Source organism: Macaca mulatta, chromosome 12 (genome assembly GCF_049350105.2).
Source record: "Macaca mulatta isolate MMU2019108-1 chromosome 12, T2T-MMU8v2.0, whole genome shotgun sequence".
NCBI lineage: Eukaryota > Metazoa > Chordata > Mammalia > Primates > Cercopithecidae > Macaca > Macaca mulatta.
In genome coordinates this window covers 66,374,695-66,380,777 of record NC_133417.1, presented here as the reverse complement: position 1 = coordinate 66,380,777, position 6,083 = coordinate 66,374,695, and the positions used below count along the sequence as shown (strand labels likewise).

The 6,083-nt window shown below is 38.1% G+C and overlaps 1 non-coding gene across 1 annotated transcript; it reads right to left on the bottom strand.

Annotated features, from left to right (window-relative positions):
• Window positions 1–4,926: 4,926 nt before the first annotated feature.
• LOC114671634 (small nucleolar RNA U13) lies at window positions 4,927–5,028 on the bottom strand. The gene has a single exon (XR_003721668.1). It is a non-coding gene; the product is annotated as a small nucleolar RNA U13 (small nucleolar RNA).
• Window positions 5,029–6,083: the final 1,055 nt, after the last annotated feature.

The following is a 6,083-nucleotide window of genomic DNA, read 5'->3' as shown; positions in this document are numbered from 1 at the left end:
GATGAACACAGATTCAAAAATCTTCAACAAAATACAAGCAAGTTGAATCCAACAGCATATTAAAAAGAGAATATACCATGATCAGGAGTGATTTATACCAGGAATGCAAAGATGGTTCGACATTCCCAAATCAATAAATGTGATACATTACATAAACAGAATTAAGAACAAAACCGTATGATCATCTCTATGAAAGTGGAAAAAGCAATTGATAAAATTCAATGACCTTTCATCATAAAAATCCTCAACAACCTAGGCATAGAACAAAACATACTTCAACATAATAAAGGCAACATATGACAAACCTACAGCCAACAACATACTTAACAGGGAAATGTTGAAAGCATTCCCTCTAAGAATTGGAACGAGACAAGGATGTCTACTTTCACTACTTTTATTTAACGTAGTACTACAAGTCCTCACCAGCACAATCAAACAAGAGCAAAAAAAAAAAAAAAAAAAAGGCATCCAAATGAGAAAAAAGGAAGTTAAATTATCACTGTTTGCTAATGATATCATCTTATATCCAGAAAACCTACAGAGTCCACCAAAAAACTCTTAGATTTGATAAATGAATTCAGTAGTTTCAGGATAAAAAATTAATATACAAAAATCAGTACTATTTCTATACAGCAACAATAATCTAGCTGAGGACCAAATCAAGAAGGCAATTCCACTTACAGTGCTACAAAAAATAATAATAATAAAATACCGGGCATATATTTAATCAAGGAGGTAAAAAATTCTTATAAGGAAACAACAAAGTACTGATATAAAAAATCAAAATGACACAAACAGAAAAACATACCATGCTTCCAACCCTTGGTCATGATTTGGAAAAATCAATATTTTTAAAATGACATACTGCCTGTATTAGTCTGTTTTCACATTGCTGATAAAGACATACCTGAAACTGGGCAATTTACAAAAGAAAGAGGTTTATTAGACTTACAGTTCCACGTGGCTGGGGAGGCCTTACAATCTTGGCAGAAGGCAAGGAGGAGTAAGTCACATCTTATGTGGATGGCAACAGGCAAAAAAAAGAGAGCCTGTGCAGAGACACTCCCATGTTTAAAATCATCAGATCTCATGAGACCCATTTACTATTATGAGAACAGCACAGGAAAAACCCACACGATGATTTAATCATCTCCCACCTGGTCCCTCTCACAACATGTGGGAATTATGGAATCTCCACAGAGCCAACCCATATTATTCCATCCCTGCCCCCTCCCAAATCTCATATCTTCATATTTCAAAACCAATCATGCCTTCCCAACAGTCCCCCAAGTCTCAACTCATTTCAGCATTAACTCAAAAAGTCCACAGTCCAAAGTCTCATTAGACAAGACAAATTCCGTCCACTTATGAGCCTGTAAAAGGTAAAGCAAGTTAGTTACTTCCTAGATACAATGGGGGTACACGCATTGGGTAAATACAGCCATTCCAAATGGGAGTAATTGGCCAAAAAAAAGGGGCTACAGGGCCCATGCAAGTTTAAAATCCAGTGGGGCAGTCAAATCTTAAAGCTCTGAAATGATTTCCTTTGATTTCATGCCTCACATCCAGGTCATGCTGATGCAAGAGGTAGGTTCCCTAGTCTTGGGCAGCTTCACTTCTGTGGCTTTGCAGGGTACAGCCTCTCTCCTGGTTGCCTTCATGGTGTGGTGTTGAGTGCCTGTGGCTTTTCCAGGTACATGGTGCAATCTGTCAGTGGATCTACCATTCTGGGGTCTGGAGGACAGTGGCCCTCTTCTCATAGCTCCACTAGGCAGTGACCCAGTAGGGACTCTGTGTGGGGGCTCCCACCTCATGTTTTCCTTCTGCACTGCCCTAGCAGAGTTTCTTCATGAGGACCCCACCCCAAGAGCAAACTTCTGCCTGGGCATCCAGCAGTTTCCATACATTTTCTGAAATCTAGGAGGTGGAGGTTCCCAAACCCTGATTCTTGACTTCTGTGCACTCACAGGCTTAACACCATGTGGAAGCTGCCAAGGCTTGAAGCTTGCACCCTCTGAAGCCACAGCCTGAGTTATATATTTGTCCCTTTCCGCCATGGCTGGAGTGGCTAGGATATAGGGCCCCAAGTCCCTAGGTTGCACACAGTGCAGGGACCCTGGGCCCAGCCCAAGAAACCACATTTTCCTCCTAGGGCCTCCAGGCCTTTGATGGGAGGGGCTGCCATGAAGACCTCTGACATGCCCTGGAGACATTTTCCCCATTGTCTTGGGAATTAACATTCAGTTCCTTGTTACTTATGCAAATTTCTGCAACTGGCTTGGATTTTTCCTCAGAAATGGGATTTTCTTTTCTATCTCATTGTCAGGTTGCAAATTTTCCAAACTTTTATGCTCTGCTTCCTTTATAAAACTGAATGCCTTTAACAGCACCCAAGTCACTTTTTGAACGCTTTGCTGCTTAGAAATTTCTTCTGCCAGATACCCTAAACCATCTCTCTCAAGTTTCAAGTTCCACAAATCTCTAAGGCAGGGACAAAATGCCACCAGTCTGTTTCCTAAAATGTAACAAGAGTTACCTTTGCTCCAGTTCCCAACAAGTTCCTCATCTCCATCTGAGACCACCTCAGCCTGGACGTTATTGTTCATATCACTATCAGAATTTTTGTCAAAGCCATTCAACATGTCTTTAGGAAGTTCCAAACTTTCCCACATTTTTCTGCCTCCTTTTGAGCCTTCCAATCTCTTCTAACCTCTGCCTATTACCCAGTTGCAAAGCCACTTCCACATTTTCAGGTATCTTTTCAGCAGCGCTCCACTCCCAGTACCAATTTACTATATTACTCCATTTTCATGCTGCTGATAAAGACATATCCAAGACTCGGCAATTTACAAAAGAAAGAGGTTAATTGGACTTACAGTTCCACATGGCTGAGGAGGCCTCACAATCATGGCGGAAGGCAAGAAGGAGCACGTCACATTTTATGTGGAGGGCAGCAGGCAAAAAAGAGAGCTTGTGCAGAGAAAATCCTGTTTTTGAAACCATCAGATCTCATGAGACCCATTCACTATCACAAGAACAGCACAGGAAAAACCCACCCCCATGATTCAATCATTTCCCACCTGGTCCCTCTCACAACATATGGGAATTATGGGACCTCCAAGATGAAATTTGGGTGGCAGCACAGAGCCAAACCATATCATCGCCCAAAGTTACTTATAGATTCAATGAAATCCCTATCAATTACCAACATTATTTTTCACAGAATTAGAAAAAAACAATCCTAAAATTCACATGAAACCAAAAAAGTGCCCAAAGAGTGAAAGCAATCCTAAGCAAAAAGAACAAAGCTGGAAAAATCACAGTACCTGACTTCAAATCATACTACACAGCCATGATAACCAAAACAGCATGGTACTGGTCTAAAAATAGACACATAGGTCAATGAAACAGAATAGAGAACCCAGAAATAAATCAACGAACCTACAACCAACTGATCTTTTACAAAGTAAAAAATATGTATATACACTCGGGAAAGGAAACCCTTTTCAATATATGATGCCAGGAAAATTGGATAGTCATATGCAGAAGAATAAAACTGGACTCATACTTCTTACCATATACAAAAATTAATTCAAGTTAAATTAAAGAACTAAATGTAATATCTGTAAGTATAAAAATCCTAGAAGAAAACCTAGGAAAAACTTTTCTGGACATTGGCCTATTCAAAGAATTTGTTATCAAGTCTTCAAAATCCAAATTAACATAAACAAAAATTGACAAATGAGACTTAATTAAACCAAAAAACCTCTGCACAGCAAAAGAAACTATCAACAGAGTAAACACAAAACCTACAGAATTAGAAAACATATTTGCAAACTATGCATCCAACAAGGGCTAATATCCAGAATCTATGAGAAACTCAAACAGCTCAACATGAAAAAAGCCAAATAACTCTACTAAAAAGTGAGCAAAGGACATGAACAAATATTTTTCAAAAGAAGACATACAAGTGGCCAATAGACATATGAAAAAGTGCTTAAAATCACTAATCATAAGAGAAATGCAAATAAAAACCACAATGAGCCACCATCTCATACCAGTCAGAATGACTATTATTAAAAAGTCAAAAAAAAAAAACGCAAAATAGATGTTGACAAGGTTGTAGGAAAAAAAAAAAAAAGGGAATGCTTATACACTGTTGGTGGAACTATAAAGTAGTAAAACCTTTATGGGAAACAGTATGAAGAATTCTCAAAGAACTAAAAATAGAATCATCATTCAATCCAGCAATCCCATTACTGGGTATATACCCAATGGAAAGAACTAATTATACCAAAAAGATACCTGCACTTCTTTCAAAACGATTCACAATAGCAAAGATACAGAATCAACCTAAGTGTCTATCAATGGAGGACTGAATAAAGAAAATGTGGTATGTGTATATATATACATATATATATAGGAACACTACTCAGCTATAAAAAAGAAGGAAATCATGTCTTTTTTGGTAACATGGATGTGACTAGAGGCCAGAATCCTAACTGAAATAACTCAAAAACAGAAAGTCAAATACCACATGTTCTCACTTACAAGTGAGAGTGAAACAATGGGGACACATGGACATACGGAGTAAAATAATAGACATTGCAGACTACAAAAGGTGGGAGGCTGGGAGAGGGGATGAGGGCTGAAAAATTACCTATTGGGTAGAATGTTCACTATCTGGGTGATGGACAACTAAAAGCCCAGACTTCACCACTATGCAATATATGCATGTAAGAAATCTGCACTTGAACCCTCTAAATTTATTAAAAATTTAAAATAAATAAAAAATAATTAAAAGAAGAAATTTAAGACAAAAGAGATACATGATAAGGTCAAGGTTAAATACAGAGTTAGTAGTGAAACAAGGCCTAATGTCCCATTTCTCAATACAACACTTTTCTTTGTTTTTCCTTTCTTTCATGTCAGACGGGTAATGTGCCGACCTCATAATAAGGTTGAGGGTGGCACATTTCACACATGCGTGTGAACACCCAATCATCATCTCATGAACTACAAAAGGATTTACAACATTCTTTTTATCATAGTACTTTGTTTTACACATTCCCAAACGAAGAGACAGCCTCCTTTATATGCATTATTATTTAAGAATCTGTATACCATCTGAAGCTGAATACCATCTGAAGCTGAATTCCAACTACACACTCTCTGGAACAGAATGGCTTCTTTTATACAGGATGGCTGATCTCCAAACCCATATCTCAAAGCTATCAATAGCAAAAAGAAACATCAATAGTCTGGAAATGTATCCCACCCGGGCAAGCACAAATTAAAGCCCCACAAGTAGGGGGTTCCCCTTGTCCCCAAGGGACTAGAAAGGAATTTCACTTTGCCTCATCCCACTAGCTCTATTCCAACATTCTGGCACTTACAAACATTAAATATTTAATGAGCACCTATTATATGCCAGGCACTGTGCTACATGCTAGACAGTGAATAAGATATACAACCTCAATCCTCAAGGAGGTTGTCATCTGTGAGAGATGACAATTAGAGGCAATTATAGTACAGTACATGAAGGATTAAGAGTAAATCCATATTACCCTGAGAGCACAGGCATCATCCACTACTGACCAGGGAGAGAGGATTCAAATGGGAAGGGATTTGAGAGAAGGAGGAGTGAGAGTGCAATGTAACCAGTGAGTGGAGAATTAAGCTATTGAATTACTCGATTCACTCAACTGGGAAAGTATCTAAACTAAATAATTGTTTTGGATGTTTTAAGTGATACATGGTTTACTTCCAGGCTTTGGTAAATGCTTCTATAAACCTCATAATCACACTGTAACTTATCTATTTTGTAAAGTCAGCTTTTTACACACTGAATTTACTTAAAAGAGACTTCCTGCTCTTGTAAAAGACTACTGTATCACCTCCCTCTTCCCACTCTCTAATTAAGTTGTCAAAAATGTTTTTCATTGTATTTGTTTTGGTTCTTAAAAAACCAATATGTAAGTCAAACAACATGGTTTACATATATTTCCATAACTGTCTTGCCATATTTTGTCACACCCACTAATCAGATATTTTCCACTCATCTCTCTGTTGTATGTGAAGCT